Genomic DNA, 24,696 nt, shown 5'->3' on the forward strand with positions numbered 1-24,696 from the left:
TTGCGCTACGCGGGCCTCTCACTGTTGTGGCCTCTCCCGTTGCGGAGCACAGGCTCCGGACGCGCAGCCTCAGCGGCCATGGCTCACGGGCCTAGCTGCTCCGCGGCACGTGGGATCTTCCCGGACCGGGGCATGAACCTGCGTCCCCTGCATCGGCAGGCGGACTCTCAACCACTGCGCCACCAGGGAAGCCCCCTCACCTGTCTTTTTATCCCTGGATATAGCAGGGTCTAGCTGTAAGTAAGTGCTCAGTAAATAACAGTCACTTATTCTATGTATATTACTTTTCCCTTACACACATTTTGGTTCATGGTATGTGAATGGCAAGGGAACTCACATTTATTTAGCACCTACTATGTACCAGGTTCTATGTTAAATACCCCATTTTATTCTCAAGACAAATTTGTAAGATAGGAATCATTGGTTTGAATAAAATGGAGACCAAAGAACCAGCTTATTAGAAATAAGAGAAGAGTATTTATTCAAAATGTCTAGGGACCTACCTAATCTATTTTGGATTAATAATATTTCTGGAGCTTAGTTATCTTAACTCTAAAAGAGGAGTGATTGGGGCTTCCCTGGTGGCGCAGTGGTTGGGACTCCACCTGCCGATGCAGGGGACATGGGTTCGTGCCCCGGTCCGGGAGGATCCCGCATGCCGCGGAGCGGCTGGGCCAGGGCTTTACAATCCCACTCCTAGGCATGTATCCAGACAAAACTATAATCCGAAAATATACATGCACCCGTATGTTCACTGCAGCACTATTTACAATAGCCAAGACACAGAAACAACCTAAATGTCCACTGACATAAAGAAGATATGGTATATATACATAATGGAATATTACTCAGCCATTAAAAAGAATGAAATAATGCCATCTGCAGCAACATGAGATTATCATACAAGTAAAGTACATCAGAAAGAGAAAGACAAATACTATATGATATCACTTACATGTGAAATCTAAAATATGACACAAATAGCATATCTATGAAACAGAAACAGACTCACAGATATAGAGAACAGACTTATGGTTGTGAAGGGGTGGGGTGAGAGAGGGAAGGATTGGGAATTCGGGATTAGCAGATACAAACTATTATATACAGGATGGATAAACGACAAGGTGCTAGTATATAGCACAGGGAACTAACTATATTGAATATCCTGTGATAAATCATAATAGAAAAGAATATGAACAAGAATGTATACGTATGTATAACTGAATCACTTTGCTGTACAGCAGAAGTTAACACAATATTGTAAGTCAACTGTACTTCAATAAAATTTTTTAAATGGTGCTTTACCAAGTACCATGTGTTATATGAATGATTGAAATTTAACATTGAGCATAGCCTGGACCTACCAAAACGTGTAAATGACCAAGAACCACCCAACTTGGCATTGACAGTAAGAACACCTGGATGTCAGTGGAGCGGTCCATCATGGTCCAGTTTACCCTGTATTCAGTGGATTGTGCTGTGGCAACACCACCCACTTAGTCCTTTGAAGCTGGTGGATCACAGCATCCCCACTCACATTGTTCCTCAGCGCAAATGTTCTTCAATTATCACACCGGCATGATTTTTAAAACTGGATGAAAAAATTCTTTAAAAATAATGCCACTGTTTGGATACTTCTGGTGTTCAGATGCCAAGAGAAATGACCTTTTATTGTTCTGATTTTGTGGTTTCCTAGGACTAACGTCAAAAGCGCACGGAAGTCATGTTTTGGTTATCATCAATATACTCCACATGTCCCTCCTGTCAGTAAGGGCAGATGTGATATTTCACAACAGCGAACTCATTATCTTTACCTCCAGGAAATCTGCTTAGGTGTAAATTGTGAAATGTGTTATGCCACATAGCATGCCTTAATAATTTCAGAAGTTAGGAGCCGTCAAAATACATACACAACTGAGAACTGGCAAACTTTCCCTAAAAACTGTTGTGTTAATTTGGTTTGTCAACTTGTTCCTGAGTACTGTTTGGACTCAGACACACAAAAAGCTACAGCCACCACCACCTTAAGGCTCACAGTTACTCAGGGGTTAGATGGAAAGAGGGGAAGAAGCACAAGTAAAGGTCAGAAGGTCCAACTGCCTGGCCATTTTGCTTAGAGGAAGGAAGTTCAGTTTCATGTATAAAGAAACTGAGCTTTAGAATGTCTGGACCCAAGACCAGCTCTGAAGGTCATTCCATGGCCCCCCGCACCACCATGGCAGATGGCCCATCACACACCTCAAGCTTCGCAGGACCAGGGAAGCTGCAGACCACAGAGGGATGGAGTTGGAGAACAAACTACCAATGGACCTTCTCGTCTTTGACAAAAGGAATAAAATTAGGTTTCAATGTTTGTAAGCCCATTCATAGACTGTCCTGATCCTCCAGTTTTTTGCTTAATAATGTAGAGTACATACGTATATATATAGATATACAACTACCACCCACCAATGTGTATGTGTATGTACATCTTCACATTTCATATACTTTGACTCTTCGTTTTATTACTATGTACACTCCTAAGTCACTAAGAACCATAAACACTGGACTTGAAGGTATATTAATTCTAAAAGAAACCAAACCACTAATTAATCATTAATTCATCAAACATGCTTATTGATACCTGAACCAATGTGGTTATAACACGGTGCCAATGTACAGTTAAATGAATTATATTTAAGAATCAAAGGGCAAGGAAGGGTTAAGCTCTAATCTCTCCTACCCCAACCCCCCAGAGTTAAAGCAGCAAGCAGAAAGGAGAGCCAGATCTGGTTGATTTTCAGTTCTGTTCGTTTCCTTACTTATGAGAAACGACAAGTAACATGATGTTCCAGACGCTGCAAAGTTCACATAGACGTTTAAGACACAATTCTAGGACTCAAAACACTTTCCGTCAAAACCAAATACATAAATAAGTTGCTGGACAGAGGACCATCTTCTCCAGGAGAGAAGACCGTAGCAGATTGCAGAGGGTGCAGAGGGGGATGGAGGAAAGTTACTTTTGGTCATTAAAAACTGGATCAGAAAGGTTCTGGAATTGTCATATACTAGCATTGAAGAGGGCTTCACAGGGTTTGTGGGGCCCACTCCACAGGGAGGGAAAACAGCCTGGTTTTCCATGGTTAAGGTAGAGAAAAATAGAAAAGTCTGGAGCACCAAATAGAAGCCATCTTGTGGGCAGTCCTAACTGCCAGTGTTAACTGCCAAAATGCAGTGACCAGAGCAGTTTGAGAAGCACAGGGGAATGAAACTCTAAGAGAACTAATCTGGTTGCAATTAACAGAATGAATCTCCTGAAAGAGAGAAGGCAGGAACACCCCTCAGGAAGTAATTACAGCAGTTCGCTCATCCATCCATTCATTCATGAGGATACATTTATTGATCATGTAATATATTTTCGGGCATCTGCACGCACTGAGGGAGACTGGGATACGGCGGTGAACAAGGCACAGAGCCCTCAGGACTTAGAATCCAGGGAGAAAAAAGGCATCACAGTTCAGGAGGCAAGAACTCTGATGGAGCTGAGCACAGGGTGCCCTGGAAGGTGACCCTTGGGTTGAATCTTAAGGGTTAGGTAGGGGTTGGTCAAGGGAAGAAGAGTGGGAAGGGTAACTGGTCAGAAGGAACAGCTGGTACAAAAACACTGATCTTGGACAACCTGACACATTCTGGTCTGCGAGAGGCTCTGGTCCAGAAGGATGTGAACTGAACCTTTTATTATTTATTAAAAATAATTATATTAAATAAACTAACAACCACAGCCATTTATTCATTAAGTACTTAGTATGCGCCAGGCACTATTCTTTACACTGTTAATTTAATCCTCACAACTCTATGAGGTAGACATTGCTATTCCCATTTTACAGATGCACAAACTGACTTCAATGGCCTCAGAAATTTGCTTCTCAGAATCACACAGCTATTGGGATTAACATATACACACTACTATATGTAAAACATATAATCAACAAGGACCTACTGTATAGCACAGGTAACTCTACTCAACACTCTGTAATGGCCTATATGGGAAAAGAATCTGAAAAGGGATAGATATATGTGTATGTATAACTGAATCACTTTGCTGTACACCTGAAACTAACACAACGTTGTAACTCAATTATACTCCAATATAAAATAGAAATTTAAAAAAACCATAAAGCAACCAGGACTAAAATAAAAATTCTTTTTAGTACTTAAAAAAAGAAAAGAATCACACAGCTATTAACTATTGATCAGGGGATTCAAACCTAAATCTTTCTCATTTGAAAATCAACCTTGAGCCCTGAAAAGACACGTAAGGGCTATACAACAGAAAGATGGAGCAAGCATTCCAGGCAGAGGAAACCTCAAGGCATGCATGTGTGGGCCACCAAGCAGTTTGGAATGATCAGAGAGGGAGGCACAAGGCTTGGGTGGGAGAGATGAGGGTGGAGAGGCAGTCAGAGGCCAGGCCACGGTGGACCTCGCTTTGTAGGCTGAGGGGTGTAAACTTTAACTTGGAACCCTCGAGAGCCATTGAAGACTTACATGAAAGGCTGGAGGGGACAGACACATGCGTGCCGAGGTGTGGTGAGCGGGGAAAGACTGCTGGCAGAATCTCACTAATCCAGCGAGTCTCGATGGTGACCACGCTCAGAATTCTCTTCCTAGAAGAATTAGTAAGATGATGCTCAGACAGCCTAAGTGAGAGGGGAGTGATGGCACCTCTCGTAGAAAAGTGGACTCCAGAGCAGAGGGGTCTGTGTGCTTGGGAGGGGGCATGGGTCGGTGGGAGGGGGTGGATTGGAGAGAGAAGGTGCTGATGAGTTGAGTTCAAGTTTGGACTGTTGGGTTCACAGTTCTAGTCTCAGAAGAGAGGTCTGCGTAGGAAACAGAGGTTTGGGCTATAGATCTGGGCAGGAAAAGAAATCATCGTAATAAGCGTGGACTATTAACCAGCTACAGTCCATAAAGCTTTCCATGTATTTTCTCTGGAATCCTTTCAACAACCATATGAAATAGATATTGTTATTACCCCCATTTTACAGACTATGGCTCCAACTAAGCCACGAGGACATTAAATGACCCGCCAAGGGCCACACTATTAGTAAAGGACCCATACACCACACCTCTCAATTTCTCACACATTTGTGAATGTGATCCACAATAGAAACACGTTTACATTGCCATCCAGTCCAGAAATGTGTATTTCACTGAATCAAAAGTTGCCTGAGACCACACTTAGCCCCCTGATGCCTTCTATTCTATTCCATTTTTTAAATAGGCTGCTGGCAACCCACAACTTGATTCACAACCTGCTCGTGGAACCCACAATTTGAGAATGGCTGTCTAACTCCTCCTACCTCCCTTGCCTGAACTCGGTGACAGTGGTGGGACCTCAAAGGTGAGGAGACATGTCAGAGACATCATAGACCACAGGAGGGAACTTCACTGCAGGGTGATGTAAGCCCAAAGTATAACAGGATGAGAAGTGAATCTCTTTTGCCAAATTTCACCCTGAGGACCTGTCTGTGGAAGCTAGCCCTTCGGCAGTGAGCTGTTCACTGCCTGTCACACATAGTTATGGGGATGGAAGCCTTTTTTGCTGCCAAGTGTTTGCACTGTATGGGTCAGGAAAAGATGCAGACGCACTTTGGAGAATAATGAAGTTGTCAGTTCTAAAATCGCTACAGTTTTCCGTGGTAGCAGAATGTGGGCTCACAGCCCAAAGCAAACCAAATTCCTGCAGACAGTAACTGCAACAGGAAACAATACCTCCAAGGCGGAAGTTGTGGAATATTGCAGTCAACATCTTGCTCAGCAGGAAATGATTCTGCTGGCAGGACTTTAGGAATCCATAGACCCTGAACGTATGCACTCTCCCTGCTGCCTCATAGGAAGAGGGGAGATGTTCCTTTTCACTAGAACTGACCTGTTCTGAGTGGCCTCCAGGGTCTCACTCCCTCAGTTAACCCTTCCTTCCTCTTTAGCGCCACCATTTTCTCCTATAACATAACTTCCCTCCCTTCTGACTTCGAATACACGCTAGTTTCCTCTCCAAAAGCCCCTCGGCACGTAGGAATGTTGGGGGAGCTGCAACTGCTCTCCATGTTGGTAGCGGTGGTGGTTACACGACTGTGTGCACGGTCAAAACTCAGAGAACTGAACACCAGAAAGGGTGAATTTTACGATTTGTAAAGTGTATCTTTAAGAAAACATGACTTCAGAATAACCCCCCCCCTTTCTGAATCCTGCCACCCTATGGTTACGTCCTCTTTTTTCCTTCCTCCCTTTCCCCATACTTGCTCTCCCTGTGATCTTCATATGAGCTAAAACCCAAGTCTTCCCCCAGGTCACCACCCCAACTGCTTCCGCCCCCAGTTCTCTTCCTATTCCCTTCCCACCCTCTATAGCTCCTGAAACTGCCACTAGAAACTCTTTTAATTCAGAACTTTGCTATCCCTCCTCTACCTCTTTAAACGCTGCTGCTCTGACGTCCTAGCAATCCTGACTCTGGGAATTTGCCAAAATTCCAAGCCCACTGCCTTCCCCTTCTGTATTCTCTCCCTCAGAGATCTCACCCACTCTTGTGGATTAGAGGACAGCTTGAGTGCCTCTGACTCCCAAACCTATGTCTACAGAGAGGACAGCTGGCTCGGGCTCCCAGTGACCCAGTGGCCATCTCCACTCTGTTACCGCCTCCAATTCAGCACATGCAGCTGCCTTTGCCAGTTGCCCTCACTGGTGTGAATGACTTCACCGTTGGTCTTTCTCCCGGGCCAGAAACCCTGGGATTCCAGACACAGCCATCGAGATCAAAGCAGGTAGCACAGGGGAAATGCTCTTGTGAACCGCCGTGTTCTAGACTGATTATCATCTCTACTCCTGAAATCTTTTCAACTACTCCTTTGAAATGTCTGTAGATTTCACCTATTCTTTTCTCCATCCTCTGCTGCTAGCCTACAGCTCCCTCCCTTCCCTCCAGTGTACTCTGTATTCTGTTGTTTGTCTATCTTTACTGAAACAACCTTTCCCCCTCTTACTCTGTAGCCCAGGACTCTTTAAAAGCTCCTGTCATGGGCTGAATTATGTCTCCCCGCCCCGCCCCGGAAAAACAAAGATGTATTGAAGTCCCCCAGTGCCTCAGAAAGACCTTAGTTAGAAACAGGTCTTCACAGAGGTGATCAAGTGAAAATGAGGTCATTAGGGTGAACCCTAATGCAATATGACTGGTGTCCTTATAAAAAAAAAAAAAAGGAAATTTGGATACAGAGAAGGAAGACGACATGAAGAAACAGGGAAAAGACCATCTACAAGCCAAGGAATGCCTGAAGCCACCGGAAGCCAGGAGAGAGGCATAGAACAACTTCCTCCCAGCCCTCAAAAGGAGCCAACTCTGCCCACACGTTACAGACGAAAACATCAGTCCAAACAAAGTTTCTCCGTTTGGCCCTAAAGATCTCTGATCTGGTCCCATCTTCCCCATTCAACCGTAATTCCCACGACTTCCCTACTTAGACCTTCTGGTCAGTCCCTCCTCCAATCAGATGTGTCTCCCTCTAATCTACATCTGGCAATGGCTCTCCGCCTTTACTTGGGATGTCCCCAACAGCCTATTATACCCTACCCACTTCTTTCTCCCATCTAAACCTCGCACATTCTTTAAGCTCAAACTTCAGTCCCTCTTCCTCCATTACACTGTCACTATTGTTTTCTCTCCCTTCTCTGAACTGTCAATATACTAATCGTCCGTATCCTATGAATTGGCAACTGATCGTGTCTCGTTCACACAGTTCCTTAATGGTTTCTTGTGTAACAGTCTCGGGTCCTGAGTTAAATTTTAAGTCCCCATTGGAAACCACTTTTCTGAACACCTTTGGAAAAGTGGTTTCCAATTTGTTTCCTCAGTAAAACATTCTTTCGTCCAGAGCTTCCCACAATTCTTGTATTATTTTATCACATAACATCCGATCAAATATTACTGAGCATCATTTGGGTTAGCGAGAAGGACATCCAAGCTGTGATTCCTAACTCTTCCTTTCCTGGAAAAGTCACTGGACTTCCCGGAGCCTTACTTTCCTCACCTCTAAAATGTTACTTCTCAGAGTCATTGTAAAGATAAGTGGAACCATTTATGTGAAAGTGATTTTTAAAAGGTAAAGATTTGCTCAAATGTGAGATTAAATCATTATTATCACCTCAGTGGCAAGTTAGCTGACCTAGTTAGCTGCCTTGCTGAAGAAATTATGGGTTTGAGTCAAGTGAGCTGGTTCTTCTAGATTCGTGCCACCTGGGCCAATAAATTTCACGACTAATAGAGTGGGAAGAAGGATGGAGAAAACCGCAAAGCACATCCGGTGGGTCGGCAGGGTTATCTTCATAAATAAAGGATAGATAGCGTGCAGTCACCTCATTCTACCTGAAGGCATGCAGTACCCCAGGCTCTCGGAAGACATAACTGACAGTCCCTGATACCATCAGCTCTGGTGCAATAAATCTGCACGTAATATATTATGCTGAAGTCAACAGGTTTAATGTTTTGTTCTGGTTTTATTTGGTGATTTAATTCTACTGGTTTTATGACTGAAAACTAAACAAGAACTGCTAAATATGCCTGAAATACAAAAAGCAAGTCAACCTCTGTCAATTTAGAATCTCAATATGGTTCATCCCATGAGCATATCAAATCAAAGAAGAGGCAAGCTCTCTCCAATTTCCAAAGAAGACAAGCTTTAGTGGTATATGGAGTTGATGTGTTTGGTCAGTATTCACATCCCCAAACCACCAAACTTTCCCCAGCCATACGAATTTAGACTTGTTGTTTTTCTCAATTTAAATGTTGCTTTTTTTAAAGGGGTTAAATTAACTTTTTTTCTTTTACTTCACTTTGGTACTTGTTCCAAAAACTTTAAAGCCTGGCCAATGATTTTGAGTGAATTAACTGATCCGTCTTAAGTTGTGGATGCCAAATACAGCCTGCATGTTAAGAATGTAAGTGTTGTAGCAGTTTTTATGTGTAGAATTCAGAAAGCTGAGCCTTGGGTCTCTATGTCCTGGAAGATACATCTAGGAGACAAGCAGGAGGTCTGAGTGTCTCCACTGGGATTGACTCCCTCCCTCTGGTCTGCTGGTGACCTCCTGTCCCCACGGACCACCTATCGACAGATTCTAGCTCAACAGCTGAAAAATGCAGACTGAAGACTAAAGGACTCGTAGAGAGACCTGGTGGCACTTCGGTGAATGCCTTTACCCAAGGGACCTGATGAACAGGAAATGGTTTGGGAAAAATATCTAAGAAAAGAAATCTATTCAGTTCTATTTAGATTTAGTTCTAGCATGGAGCATCCTGTGTGGAATAAGCCCCGAACACGCTAAGAATATCTTGCCCTGCATTACAAATTGAAAACCAGCTCCCATGCAGATGGAATTCAGAATTTTATAACTCAACAAATCTAGCCCCCTCCCATTACAGAAACTGCTTTTAACTATTCAAAGCAAATTCTTAATTATTCTTGACATGTAAAGGCTTTTTTAGAAAGTAGTATGAATTTGATCTGTGATAGATGCTTATTAAAAATTCAGAAGATTTGTTTAAGCATTTCCTCAAGTAAAAGCCTTACAGAGGAAATCCCAGAAGAGATCCTATTGTTTTTTTTTTTCTTTTAATGACATTGTGTTAAAAATGAATAAAACATATCTTCTTCTGTGGGGTCTGTAGCTGAAGCAGAGACATTAGAATAAATGTCACAGGAAAAAGGAACGCTTGCACAGACATCCCCTCACACTCCCGCCTCTTCCCATTTCAGGCTCCTAGAACTTTCCATGTTGTTTTGATGGGTGGCTTGCAGCTTCGAGTGGGTTTTTGAGCCTTCGGGCATCAATTACTTTGTACTTCAGGTTTCTGGATTGAGACGTTTGGGGAGGGAGGGGATGAAAGACAGTCAAAAGGTAATTGCTACTTGATGGCTGAAAGCAGACAAAAACAGCAGGAAGACCCCAGTTAGCCTCTGGTCATCCTTCCTCTAAGCAAATGGCACCCCGTCACATTACTTCCTTGTACAACATGACTGTGTGACTTCCAGGTGACCTGGGGCAAAAGACAGCATGTGTCATCTGAGGCTCTTTTGTTGTAGAGTAGGTGGCACAACAGATTTACGGGCGTTGCTTCCCTAAAATGGAAATAGCTTTGTAAAACAAGACTTCTTTTCCGTGGCACCAGGTATCTGGAGACCAGGTTCTGTAGCTATTCGTTAAGTTTGGCTGTGATTAGTGTCCTCATTATTGGCTAAGATTTAGAAGAGAAAGGCACCTAATTTTTGCCATTTCTGCTCTGCAGCTATCAAGACGCAAACATTCAGCCCTTTCGAGTACCTTTCTGTCGTCCTCCCTTGGGTGACTTCTGATTGGTCACACTAAAAGAAAAAAGGTATCCAGGATACGTGCTCATGTTTCATAAGAGGTTCACTTTTTTTTTTTTTTTTTGCGGTACGCGGGCCTCTCACTGCTGTGGCCTCTCCCGCTGCGGAGCACAGGCTCCGGACGCGCAGGCCCAGCGGCCATGGCTCACGGACCCAGCCGCTCCGCGGCACATGGGATCTCCCCGGACGGGGGCACGAACCCGCATCCCCTGCAACGGCAGGCGGACTCTCAACCACTGCGCCACCAGGGAAGCCCAAGAGGTTCACTTTTACAATCTCCTTCCTTGACTAATCTGGCAATAATTCTGCCTTTCATAAGCAGAATCCAATGCAGGAAGATCTAAATAGACATTTCTCCAAAGAAGACGTACAGATGGCCAAAAAGCACATGAAAAGCTGCTCAACATCACTAATTATTAGTGAAATGCAAATCAAAACTACAATGAGGTATCACCTCACACCAGTTAGAATGGCCGTCATCAAAAAAGTCTACGAACAATAAATGCTGGAGAGGGTGTGGAGAAAAGGGAACCCTCCTACAATGCTGGTGGGAATGTAAATTAGTACAACTACTATGGAGAATAGTAGGGAGGTTCCTTAAAAAACTAAAGATAGAGCTACCATATGATCCAGCAATCCCACTCCTGGGCATATATCCAGATAAAACTATAACATGAAAAGATACATGCACCCCAATGTTCATTTCAGCACTATTCACAATAGCCAAGACATGGAAGCAACATAAATGTCCATCAACATAGGAATGGATAAAGAAAGTGTGGAGCATATATAAAATGGAATATTACTCAGCCATAAAAAAAGAATGAAATAATGCCATTTGCAGCAACATGGATGGACCTAGAGATTATCATACTAAGTGAAGTCAGACAGAGAAAGACAAGTATCATATGATATCACTTATTTGTGGAATCTGAAAAAAAATGATACAAATGAATTTATTTACAAAGCAGAAACAGACTCACAGACTTAGAAAACAAACTTATGATTACCAAAGGGAAAAAGTGGGGGGAGGGATAAATTAGGAGTTTGGGATTAACATATACATACTACTATATAGATAAACAACAAGGACCTACTGTATAGCACAGGGAACTCTACTCAGTATTCTGTAATAACCTATAAGGGAAAATAATCTGAAAAAGAATGGATATATATGTATGTATAACTGAATCGCTTTGCTGTACACCTGAAACTGACAAAATATTGTAAATGAACTATACTCCAATATAAAAATTTTTTAAATAAATAAAAAGACAATGCAGGAGGTAAGCAGAGGGAGCCCTGGACATATACTGAACAATACTGGAGAGGCAGTTGCCCCAAATCTGCAAGGAGATGATTCACTCACCAATACTGAGGAGATGACTGTGCATCTGTGCTGCCGCTACAGCAAACTGTGCCACGTGAAAAGATGCTCAACATTATTAATTATTAGAAAAATGCAAATCAAAACCACAATGAGGTACCACCTCACACCGGTCCGAATGGCCATCATTAAAAAGTCTACAGGGAATTCCCTGGCAGCCCAGTGGTTAAGACTTCACGCTTTCACTGTCGAGGGGCCAGGTTTGATCCCTGGTCGGGGAAGTAAGATCCCATAAGCCGTGTGGCATGGCCAAAAATTTTTTTTAATTAAAAAATAAAATTTAAGAAGTCTACAAATAACAAATGCTGGAAAAGGTGTGGAGAAAAGGAACCCTCCTACACTGTTGGTGGGAATGTAAGTTGGTGCAGCCACTATGGAAAACAGTGTGGAGGTTCCTCAGAAAACAAAAAATAGAATTACCATATGATCCAGCAATCCCACTCCTGGGCACATATCCGGACAAAACTATAATTCAAAAAGATACATACAGGGCTTCCCTGGTGGCACAGTGGTTAAGAATCCGCCTGCCAATACAGGGGACACGGGTTCGAACCCTGGTCTGGGAAGATCCCACATGCTGCGGAGCAACTAAGCCCACGTGCCACAACGACTGAAGCCCACGTGCCACAACTACTGAAGCCCACGCACCTAGAGCCCATGCTCTGCAACAGTAGAAGCCACCGCAACGAGAAGCCCGTGCACTGCAACAAAGAGTAGCCCCCCACTCGTCACACTAGAGGAGTCCCATGTGCAGCAACGAAGACCCAATGCAGCCAAAAATAAAATAAATAAAATAAATTTATTTTTAAAAAAGATACATGCACCCCCATGTTCATGGCAGCACCCCCATGTTCATGGCAGCACCCCCATGTTCATGGCAGCACTATTCACAATAGCCAAGACAGGGAAACAGCCTAAATGCCCATCAATAGATAAATGGATAAAGAAGATGTGGTACATATATACAATGGAATACGGCACAGCCATAAAAAAGAATGAAATAATGCCATGTGCAGCAACATAGATGCAACTAGAGATTACCATACTAAGTGAAGTAAGTCAGAAAGACAAATTTCATATGATATTACTTATATGTGGAATCTAAAATATGACACAAATGAACCTATCTATGAAACAGAAATGGAATCTGGACATAGAGAACAGACTGGTAGTTGCCAAAGGGGAGGGGGCTGGAGGAGGGATGGAGTGGGAGGGTGAGGTTAGCAGATGTAAGCTTTTATATATAGAATGGATAAACAACAAGGTCATACTGTACAGCACAGGAAACTATATTCAATATCCTATGATAAACCATAATGAAAAGAATATTAAAAAAAGAATGTATATGTATAACTGAATCACTTTGCTATACAACAGAAATTAACACAACATTGTAAATCAACTATACTTTAATTAAAAAAATATTAAAACTAAAGCAAAGCGTGCTGTTAACCTTGAACTACACAAAAAGGGGAGGGGTCAGAACTGACCCCAAGCTTCCCTTCTTTTGAGTCCTGCAAGTTCCTGTCCTTTCTCTTCCCCATCCTGCGCCTCCAGTTCACTATCTTCATTCCCAGCAGAACTATAACTAAGGCAGCCTGCCCAGCTACAAAGACAGCTGTGCACCCTCCCATTGTGTCCAATAGTGAGGATATCCAGACAAGCTAACAAGATGCAAATCCCCTGCAATGTGGCTAATGCCTTTTTTATCCCTGAGCAAAGGCCCAGCAATTCATTCTTTTAGGTGGTTTTATAATATAGCTTTGACACCATTGTCGAACGTGCAACACTAATTTAAATAAATTGCATGTGTTCAGCAAAAGAGACAGTTCTGTCTTTGTTTAATCTGAGAGGTTATTTTCATGGTTAAGGAGTCCTGATCTCGTCCTCTTAATTAAGGCAAATCTCAAGGATAGCTATGCCCCCATTATGGGTAATTTTGATGCAAGCCTGGTCACTGTCGAACTGCTTGGTGGCTGGGGAAGGAATATTATAGGAATAGAGCCTGTACCGAATAGGAGTCTCCGGGATAGGTAGAAAGTGTCACTTTGTCTGGGTCGTGGTGAACAGCCAAGAACACACTTTCCGCTGCCAAAGGAATCAACTCTCAGGGCAAGGGGCCATCATGATTCCCTCAGGAATCTGAGCTGAACTACAGAGGGGGCTCCTACCACAGCCCTAGACCTGGTTTCCTAGGTAAGGAAATCAGAGAACAGGTGGGAGAAAGATGCTCGCTAATGTCTAAAGGTACCACCAAGGCTTGAAAATCCCTTCAAGGTTTATGCTCTGCCTTTTACACTATTGTACTTTTCAGATCATAAAGCAGGGGGGTTGAAACATAATATTTGTTCAATAAATCGTCTTGATGGCAGACTGGGCTGGAAACACAGCTTTCCTTTCTTCTACCTGATTGGACAGAACACTCTAAAACAAAACTGGGTCTAATCTTTCACATTTTTGGTCTTCAGTCGGATCTCTCTTTTCAGGAGTCTTAATCCAAGAACCTTTCCGTGTTGTTTGCTTCCTGGTCCTCACAATCGGCATCCCTGAAGGTCAGCGATGAGAGTCCTAAAATGCTAGCTCTGATCCTAATAGGAAAGAAGCAGGTCAGCCAGACTTTATGCCTCTCTCCATACTTTGGTTTAAATCAATTACTATATTTAAACTAAAAAAGACATCCCTCCGGGCTTCCCTGGTGGCACAGTGGTTGAGAGTCCGCCTGCCGATGCAGACAACAGCAGACGTTCTGAAACGTGAAAAACATTTCTAATAAGGAGATGGTGATTTAGAAAGCTAAGCAACTCCCAGAACTCCAATTGCCTCCAGCATATTTGTACAAACTGCTCTGGTTCCAGAAGTCTGCATGTTGATTCATTTTACTGCAGTCGGGTTGGAAAAGAACCAGTTTCACAACTTCTATTTGGGACCTTCTAAACTGTCATAAATTAATAAAGATGCTGACCTATACAGTGTTTTTGTCTGACTCAAGGACACATCCTAAGCCTCCTGGCCAGCCCTTGTGCCTAAATAGATTTCATCTAGACATCCAGTATGTTATGAAAAAGAAGAAGGTATTGTAAATTCTAGGGAGAGGACATTTCTGTTCAAGGATTAAGATGAGACTCAAAGGCAGGATATGCAAAAATAATAGTTTTACATAGGAAGGAATCAGTATTCATTAAGGCAAAATATTTGCCAACAAGAGCTCAAATTCTGAGGTTGAATTTCCACTAAACTCTTTCTTTTCTCTAAGTTTATTTCTTTTATTTATTTTTGGCTGCACCGTGTCTTCGTTGCTGCGTGCAGGCTTACTCTAGTTGCGGCGAGCAGGGGCTACTCTTCGTTGCGGTGCGCCTATTTCTCACTGCGGTGGCCTCTCTTGTTGCAGAGCATGGGCTCTAGGCACGCAGGCTTCAGTAGTTGTAGCACTGGGCTCAGTAGTTGTGGCTCTCGGGCTCTAGAGCGCAGGCTCAGTAGTTGTGGCGCACAGGCTTAGTTGCTCCACAACACAGGGGATCTTCCCAGACCAGGGCTCGAACCCATGTCCCCTGCATTGGCAGGTGAATTCTTAACCACTGCACCACCAGGGAAGCCCTCCACTAAACTCTTAAAAAATACATAAAAGCTGAGTGGCTGGTAAACAGTTGGCTTAGTCTCACTAGGTTTATTCCCCTTCATTTCCCCTCCAGCTACTTATCTCAAAGGTTGCATTTACCAGTTCTTCTAAGAACAAATACTAACCATATTAAAGACCTACCATTCTCTTCCAGAGAATATAAACTAAACTCTCAGATAAGTTGCAGTGACTTTTTCAGACCCGCCAACTGGCAGGTCAGTCTTAAGGTCTGATATCTAAGAGCATAAGAAATAATGCTGGAGACGGAGTATGCCAGTGCCTCAGCCTTGACTCAAGGTTTGTAAGATAACAGTCTCAGAGAAGCCTCTCAAATGGATATTCGGGAAAGTATTATATTTTTCTTATGAAACCCCAAAGGAAAACCGTCACCGTTCCTATCTGCATCATTAGCAGCAGAAGCATACTGCCAACACCTGCCAGCATAAACCTTTAGAGCCTGTATAAATCAAGCTAAGATTGTCTCTTGTGAATTTATAATCCAAGATGGATTTTGGTGTAAACCAAGCAGTGTCATTTTTAGTGGAGTAATGAGAGAAGAAGAACATGTTATCTTCCCAGATTTTAGAATTTCAGTATGGCACTTTGAAAGGTTTTTTCAGCATTGCTGTATTACCAGATTGGGTTATCTCTGTTGAGCAGGCCAAGTTCTCACCAAGCAGTGGCTGGAGAGGTGGTGAGTTACTGCTGCTCAGAAAAGGCCAAATAAACAGATCCCGTCCGAGCCCCAAGGTAAATATCCAGCCTCTTTCTAGAGGAAGCAGTGGACAGAAACTCCAGTGGCAGAATTCAACCCTAGGACAGACCAAAGAAAAGGCCAGAGTGTGTGCTCTTAATTCTCAGGGAGACTCCTTAACCCACTTATATTCAGTGTCTTATATGCGAAGTTCTTTCTTTTTTTTTTTCTCTTTTTTAATTAATTTATTAATTAATTTATTTATTTATTTAATTTGGCCGCACTGTGTCTTCGTTGCTGCACGCGGGCTTTCTCTAGTTGCGGCGAGTGTGGGCTACTCTTCTTTGTGGTGCGCAGGCTTCTCATTGTGGTGGCTTCTCTTGTTGTGGAGCATGGGCTCTAGGCATGTGGGCTTCAGTAGTTGTGGCGAACGGGCTCTAGAGCACAGGCTCAGTAGTTGTGGCGAATAGGCTTAGCTGCTCCATGGCATGTGGGATCTTCCCAGCCCAGGGCTGGAACCCGTGTCCCCTGCACTTGCGGACGGATTATTAACCACTGCGCCACCAGGGAAGCCCACGAAGTTCTTTCCATTTGTGTTTCCATATGAAGCAGAAGTAAGCTGACCAGACAATCAGGAAACCATGCAAGTCAACATTAAAATGATGATGCAAGAAAAAGAATTCAAGATGTAGATGCCATATTTGCTTTTGAAAGATACAATGGAATTTCCAATGGAGGATTTAATAGACTAAGAGTTTTCCAGGGAAATAAAGGCAGGATTTGGAAAAATGTTCTGAGAATACTGATAAGGGGACACTGTCATCTAAACAAAGTTGACCCTAAAAGGTAATTATATCCTAGATTCCATGATCCAAAAGAGTGGCATGGTATGTACCTAAATAAGAGTATAGAAAATGGTAGGGAAAAAAAGGGAGGGTCCAGGGAAAAGAATGTGCAAATATGGGGGTGATCTGGTGCTATCCTCTTGTACCCAGTCCAGAATATGAATTATCTCACCATGAAGACATTTCATTAGTGTTGGTGGCCATGCCCGACTCAACCAAATCTGTGTTTATCCTAAGGGTGGAGCGAGGTAGAGTTTTTGCTTGTTTTTTTATAATTGATCCTTAATTGCTAGATATACTTAGGTCTGAAGAGGAAGGAACAAAGTAATGTGCATCATAAAGAATTCAATCAAATCCCTTGCATCTTTGGTTAAGGTTGTGGTAACCCAAGGATTCTGAGTCATTCCTGCTCTTTCGTTTCTTTCCACCGAAAGGTAGGTACTAGGTCTGCAGGGTTGAAATCACGTGGCAAACTGAGACTGGAGGTCAAGAGAGCAGGGTGGTAGTGAAACAAGCACATTACCTCTTCCACCACCACCACCCCCCCACCGTAAAGGACTCGGAAATACAAGGAGCCGCGCAACAAGCCCATAACTGTATTCTAAAATGACTGATGGAAAAGTTACTCTCCATTTTTAGAAGAAAATAGGCTAAAAACGGTCTCGTCGGGGAAAAAAGGCATTGGTGAGCATACCCTACCACCCTAGGGGCTCAGCCACTCTTTGGATGTCTGGAGCTCTAGGTGCTTTAAAATCAACCATTTCAGAAGCGGTTGAATCTAAAGCTGTCTCTGTTCATAAATTAAGGTTCCTGAATTCTGAGGGGAGAGGAGGGGTGAAGACCCAGTTGCCTGTGGGGATGGATTACAGGTGGGAACCAATTTAGAGTTCATAGAAAGCTTGGGATCTGACAGGCACTTCACGCGACAAATGTTCCTCTCCACTCCCAGCCTCTTACCTAATTTGTAGGCAGCATGCAGTTTTCAACATGGGGCATGCCTTTTCATAATATATCAAACCAAAAAAGCCCTGAAAACCCTCAAAAATCAACATCTCTCTCCTCTAAGAACTTGGGCAGAGGATCTGAGTAGAGGCTAATTAGGAAGGAAATCGGTTTCAGTAGTTGGTTGTAGGGAAACGACCGAAATGTAAAGAGAGAGAAGGAAACCCATCTTTTCAAAAATTATTACACCTACTGCTTTAAGGTTGAAGAATATCTTTTCTTTTCTTTTCCCCTCAGTTGCAAAATGACGAGAAAAGCGTTTCTTCCGAAGCTCGGCGCACACTTTTCGGGACTGGCGGAGAGTCCCCGCCCCAGGAGAGCGAGGCAGGCGCGCGGCTAGCGGACGGTCCCTGGCTCCCCACCATGCACACCCCAGCCCCACCGACTAGGACCCGGAAGCGGAGCCTCCGGTGGCTCCGCACACCTCGGTCCACGCAAACCTTGCCCAGAACGGAGGCTCCAGGGGGCCGGGTCGGGCCCACCTGCTCAGCCGCGCACTTACAGCCCGGGCCGCGGCCCAGCAACAACCGACTTACTAAGCGACGGCGACCCGCTCGGTGACAGAAGAGGCGCGCACTGCCCGCGGCGGGTGAAGCCGCGGCACCGCCCGGCGCTCTCGGGCTCTATGCTGAAGCCGCGAAAACCCACGAGCCGAGGGAGAGCCGCCTCCCGGCTGGATCCCGAAGAGCCTCAACTCGGTGTCCTCGCTTCCAAGAGGCGCTCGGATCGGTCACTTCCATCCTGTGCTCAGGCCCAGGGCTGAGACATCTGTTTTCCATCAACCGCGCGACCGCGGCAAATCCTGGATTACGCACTGTCCGGCGCCCGCCGCGTTTCCGGCCCCCGGCGCGGCAGCTAATCTCCGCACACTCAGCAGGCAGAGCACACGCAACGCGGCGCCCGGTTCCTGACTGCTTTTCGCGCGCGCTAACTGCGGGCTCCCGCGGCCCGCCGCGGCGGAGGACCAATCGCGGTCCCCGGGCAGAAGGGTGGGCGCGGTTCTCAGACCTACTCCAGAGCACGCGTCCTCCCCCCAGCCCTGTAAACACGCTGCAAAGTCTGTGCCTTCGGGGGAATGACTTCAGTTTGCCCTGGCTGCAAAGGGCCAGTCTCCGGGACAGAATGGCTCATTACTCAGAGCAATCACAACTCCTGAAAGTGAGGGAGGAAAAAAATCTCTGCGTTTACTTTCAGTAAATTCTGACAATGAGTCAACGAGGACACAATCGGCACCGAAAATGAGGAGAAATTACTGCGTCTCAAGGTCTTATATTTTACACCGTAAAACAGGTTAGGGTAGAGAGTCTCCCCCCTCTCTCCCCTCCCCTTCCTTCCGCCTGGAAACATTTGCGTGTACCAGGCACTAGGCTGAGAAAAGAAAGTTGGAAAAAGCCTGAAGTCTCTACTCTCAAGTGCCTTACTAGTAGTGGAGCGGGGGGCGGGGAGAGAGAAAGGGGGTGGAAACCAACAATTGCAGTGCATTGTGAAATTGCTGTAATAGTCTACGCTCAGAGGGTTACTGGCACCCAGAAGCAGGTTTTGAATCATGCTGGAAATCAAGGAAGGCTTCCCAGAAGAGGCTGCGTTTGAGTTTTGAAGACTGAGCAGGCATCAGGTAGAATGAAGACAGGTAGGAGGAGATCTGAACGTCTGTATGTCAGCAGAAAGCAGGCGAAAGGTGCAAAGGTGAGAGATTGGGGTTACCCAGGGTGGCAAGCAGTCAGACCATAAAGATCTTATCAGCTAAACTCCAGGATTTGTCCTTTGTTTGGAAGCTATGAGGCCCCCTCTGAAGAATTTTAAAGCAGATAAGTGAGTTGATTAGATTTGTGTTTCAGAAAGATTGCTGTGGAAGGCATCTAGAAGGGAGTGGAGGTGGGTCTGGGGTGGACAGAAAAGACTCCAGAGATGGGTGAGAGGTGTAACCTTTAGTATTGGATGGCCCGTCACAAGGGGGGAAGCAGAGTTGTAGGCTGTCACTCAGGTTCCTGACAGTGGGCAATGGGGTAGATTCAGCAAGAGACAAATGAAAAATGGGGAACAAGTGGCATCTGAGAAATGACGAGTGTGGTTTAAGAGTTTCTAGTTTCTGTGGGCTATCCAAATGCAAATGTCCTAGCAGACAACACTGCCACATGGATCTATAAGGTATTTGGGGGTGTTACGGGCTAAAAACATAAATTAAGCAGTTGCCCACCTATAATAGAAGAAGATAAATACGGGGCTAAAGGATATTCACACTTGCTAGGACTGCCATAACAAAGTACCACAAACTGGGTGGCTCCAACAACAGAAATTTATTGTCTCACAGTTCTAGAGGCTAGATATCCAAGATCAGTGTGTCAATGGGGCCATGCTCCCCCGAGGGCACCAGGGAAGGATCTGTGCCAGGACTCTCTCCTGGCTTCTAGTAGTTTCTTGGCTCGTGGCAGCAGTACTTCAATCACATGGCTTTCTCCCTGTGTGAGCGTCTGGGTCCAAATGTCCCCTTTCTATAAGAACACCAGTGATAACTGGATTAGAGGCCACCCCACTCCAGTATGATCTCATTTTAACTAATTACATCTGCCCTTATCTCTATTTCCTGTTTGGAAATTACCCTATTTGCATATAAAGTCACATTCTGAGGTACTGGCTGTTAGGATTTCAACATACGGATTTTAGGGCGACACAATTTAACCCCTAACATTCACACTGTGAATTCACAGCAGGATTGAAGGGACTTCCCCAGGGGTCCAGTGGTTAAGACTTCACCTTCTGATGCAGGGGGTGCCTGTTTGATCCCTGATCGGGGAGCTAAGATCCCACATGCCTCCTGGCCAAAAAACCAAAACATAAAACAGAAGCAATATTGTAACAAATTCAATAAAGACTAAAAAAAGAGCAGGATTGAGTTTGGAGATGTGGAGAAACACTAGTTTTAACTGGACAAAGAGAGCAGCTCTGGGTGGAAAGTGAGAGAAAAATGATTAGAAAGGTACAAGAGGGGTGACCTACAAACTGTGAAGAGAAATGTTTAAGAGAGGAATGATTAATATTGCCAGATGCTTACAAAGTCAGGCAAGACAGCGCTAGAAATTGCCATTGCCTTTGGCAGTGCGGTAGTCATTGGAGAACTGTCAGAACACATGTACTTCAAAGGGCTTGTTTAGCTCCAATATTTTGTGACTTTAATATCGCTGTCCAGGGACTTCCCTGGCGGTCCAGTGGTTAAGACTCCGCGCTTCCAACGCAGGGGGCATGGGTTCAATCCCTGGTCAGGGAACTAAGATCCTGCATGCCTCTCGGCATGGCCAAAAAAAATAAACATTAAAATAAAACAATAAAATAAAGTCATTGTCCCGCAAACTCCCTGAGGGAAACGGAGGAGGTGGGTGGACATTTGTTTGACTCGTCTTCTACAACCAACCTGCTTTCTCAGCCTCCTTTGCAGTTAGGGCTCGAAACTGCGGCCTAGGCTCTGGCAGTCAGGAGGATAGATGGTAGGCTTCGGTCTGGAGAAAAGCAATATGGGAAATCAGAGTCTAAGGAAGCTGCTTTCTGTGAGGTGATGGAGTCTGGTAGAAGGGGATGGAGGCCCAGAGGCAGCAGGGTCGAAGGTCCTAGGTGCCTGTGCCCGGAGGAGCAGTACTGGGGCTCATCCTGGAACCATCCTGTGATACCATTCAGGCATTGTTCTCAGTGGGGTAGCCTCCAAGCCTTCAAGAAATGCAAGTCTCTGTATTTCTTGAAGATTCTCTGAGTCATGTAATATTCTTTTTTAAAAAAACCCCAAGCCCAGAACTGCTTTTATTGAGATATAATTCACATAGTATAAAATTCATCCATTTAAAGTGGACAACCCATATATATAAAATAGATAACCAACAAGGACCTACTGTATAGCAAAGGCAACTATACGCAGTATCTTGTAATAACCTATAAGACAAACAAATCTTTAAAAAAGAGATATATATATGTATAACTGAACCTCTTTGTTGTACACCTCAAATTAACACATTATAAATCATAAATCATACAAAAACCAAAGTGTACAATTCAGTGGCTTTTAGTATGTTCACAAGGTAGTGCAACCATCACCACTATCAAATTCCAGAACATTCTCATCACCCTGAAGAGAAACTTCACACACACTAGCTGCTCACCCCCCATTTCCCCCTCCTCCCAGCCCCTGGCAACCACTAATCTACTTTGTGTCTCTGTGAATTTGCCTATTCTGGACATTTCATATAAATGGAATCATACACCACGTGGCCTTTTGTGTCTGGCTTCTTTCACTAAGCAAAATTTTTTTAAGATTTATCCATGTTGTAGCACATATCAGTACAGCATTCCTTGCATTGCCAAATAGTATTTCATTGTCTGGATATACTACATTTTGTTTACCCGTTCATCACTGGATTGTTTTCACCTTTTGGCTAGTATGAATAATGCTGCTATGAACATTTGTGTACAAGTTTTTGTCCGAAATATATTTTCATTTCTCTTGGGTACATATCTAGGAGGAGAATTACTGGGTCATGTGGTAGTTCTATGTTTAAAAATGTGAGGAACTGCCAGACTGTTTTCCAAAGCAGTTGCATCATTTTGCATTACCACTAGCAATATTATATTAGGGTTCCAATTTCCCACTGGGTATAAAGTGGTATCTCATTGTGGTTTTTATTGGCATTCCCCAAAGGCTAATAATGTTGAATATCTTTTCATGTGCTTTTTGACCCTTTGTGTATCTTCTTTGAAAAAATGTCTATTAAAATTCTTTACCCATTAAAAAAATTTTTTAATTGTGGTTAAAAATATATAAAATTTACCACTTTAGCCATTTTGAAGTGTACAGGTCAGTGACATTAAGTACATTCATTCACATTGTTGTGCAATCATCATTCTTTGCCTTTTTTTTTTTTTTTTTTTTTTTTTTTTTTTTAACCACTGCACCACCAGGGAAGCCCTCTTTGCCCATTTTTGTCTTGTTATTTATTTATTTATTTTTGGCTGCGTTGGGTCTTCATTGCTGCACGCAGGCTTTCTCTAGTTGCGGCGAGCGGGGCGCCACTCTCTGTTGCAGTGCACAGGCTTCTCATTGCGGTGGCTTCTCTTGTTGCAGAGCGCAGGCTCTAGGTGTGCAGGCTTCGGTAGTGTGGCACACGGGCTCTAGAGTGCAGGCTCAGTAGTTGTGGCGCACGGGCTTAGTTGCTCCGCGGCATGTGGGATCTTCGCAGACCAGGGCTCAAACCCACGTCCCCTGCATTGGCAGGAGGATTCTTAACCACTGCGCCACCAGGGAAGTCCCTTTAATTGTCTTTTTAAATTTATTTTTTAATTTTTATATTCTGGAAACAAGTCCCTTACTGGAATATGACTTGAGAATATCTTCTTAAATTCTGTAAGTTGTTCTTTCACTTTCTTGATGGTGTTTTAATATTCTTTAACAAATTAATTTTATGCTCAAACTAACTAGTGTTGCCAGTAGCTAAGAACATTGACAGATGCGCTAGGTTCTGTTAAATACCATCTTTTTCTATCTCTTTTTTTTTTTTCTATAACAACCTGTCTCATATCACACATTCTATCCAATATTGCCTTAGAATTTTGTTTTTTTTCCTAAAGCCTTTCCTATTCTATCTGAATCCCACCCCATGATATTGTGATTTATAATAAATACATATTTGGTCTTCGTTCCACTTCTGGCACAGAGCTCCTAAAATTCTTGGAATTTCCTAAGTGATGAGACCCTTAAGAATGTCTTTTTTTACGTTAATGAGGTGACTTTTGGACCACACCTAAGGATGGGGGCTGGTTGACAGGAGAACCAATATTGTCGTTTGAAGGTTGGAATGTTCAGTCCACACCCTGACCTCTGGGGAGGGGGAGGGACTGGAGGTTGAATCAATCGCCAATGGCTAATGATTTAATCAGTCGTGCCTATGTAATAAAGCCTCCATAAGAACTCAAAAGGACACAGTTCTGAGAGCCAGGTTGGGGAACACATGGAGATCTGGGGAGAGTGGTGCGCCTGGAGAAAGCATAGAAACTCCTCACCCTTTCCCCACACCTTGCCCTGTGCATCTCTTCCATCTTTCTCTTCCTGAGTTATAGCCTTTCGTAATAAACTGGTGATCTAGCAAGAAAAATGTTTCTCTGAGTTCTGTGGGCTGCTGCTCTAGCCAATTAATCGAACCCAAGGAGGGGGTCGTTGAAACCTCTTGTCTGTAGCTGGTGGATCAGAAGCATAGGTGACAACCTGGACTTGTGACTGGCCTCAGAAGGGGGTGGAAGGGGGTGGGAATGTGTGTGGGGGTGTAGTCTTGTGCGACCAAACCTTTAACCTGTGGAGTCTGATGCTCTCTCGAGGTAGCAGTGTCAGTATTGAGCTGAATTGTAGGACACCCTGCTGGTGTTGCAGAGAATTGCTTGGTGGTGTCGGGGGACCCAGACCCCATACAAACATTGAAAATTGTGCTCAGAACTCTTTTACACCCACATCTTACATTTCCTGGGCACAGACCCAAAGTATCAATGTCCACAATTATGAGCATAACTTCCAGCAGCTCTTCCATTTATTTTCCACCTCTATCCAGACCCCTGCAGACCCCTGCAGCCCTGTGCAGTGACCCCACCCCCACCCCTCCCCTCCACTCCCCCCTTTCCTGTTACAGTGCCGTATATTCATGCGGGATCTAATGAATGAGATCAATGTCCTATTTAATCTTTGGATTATTTTCAGTGCCCAGGACAAGGCTTTGCAAAAATTTGGA

At 44.0% G+C, this 24,696-nt stretch overlaps 1 protein-coding gene across 2 annotated transcripts in view; it reads right to left on the reverse strand.

Annotated features, from left to right (window-relative positions):
- The window catches only part of TRIM2 (tripartite motif containing 2), a 124,569-nt gene that overhangs the window by 88,407 nt on the left and 11,466 nt on the right, over positions 1 to 24,696 (reverse strand). Inside the window, exon 1 of one of the 2 annotated variants that reach the window (XM_024757485.1) lies at positions 18,478 to 18,555. The exons of the other annotated variant lie outside the window; for it this stretch is intronic. The gene's annotated coding sequence lies outside the window, so the exon portion shown is untranslated. Of the gene's footprint in view, positions 1 to 18,477; positions 18,556 to 24,696 lie in introns of those variants that run through there. 2 annotated transcript variants of the gene reach the window in all.

The sequence above is a fragment of the Neophocaena asiaeorientalis genome, unplaced genomic scaffold (assembly GCF_003031525.2).
Source record: "Neophocaena asiaeorientalis asiaeorientalis breed wild unplaced genomic scaffold, Neophocaena_asiaeorientalis_V1.1 scaffold238, whole genome shotgun sequence".
Lineage (NCBI taxonomy): Eukaryota > Metazoa > Chordata > Mammalia > Artiodactyla > Phocoenidae > Neophocaena > Neophocaena asiaeorientalis.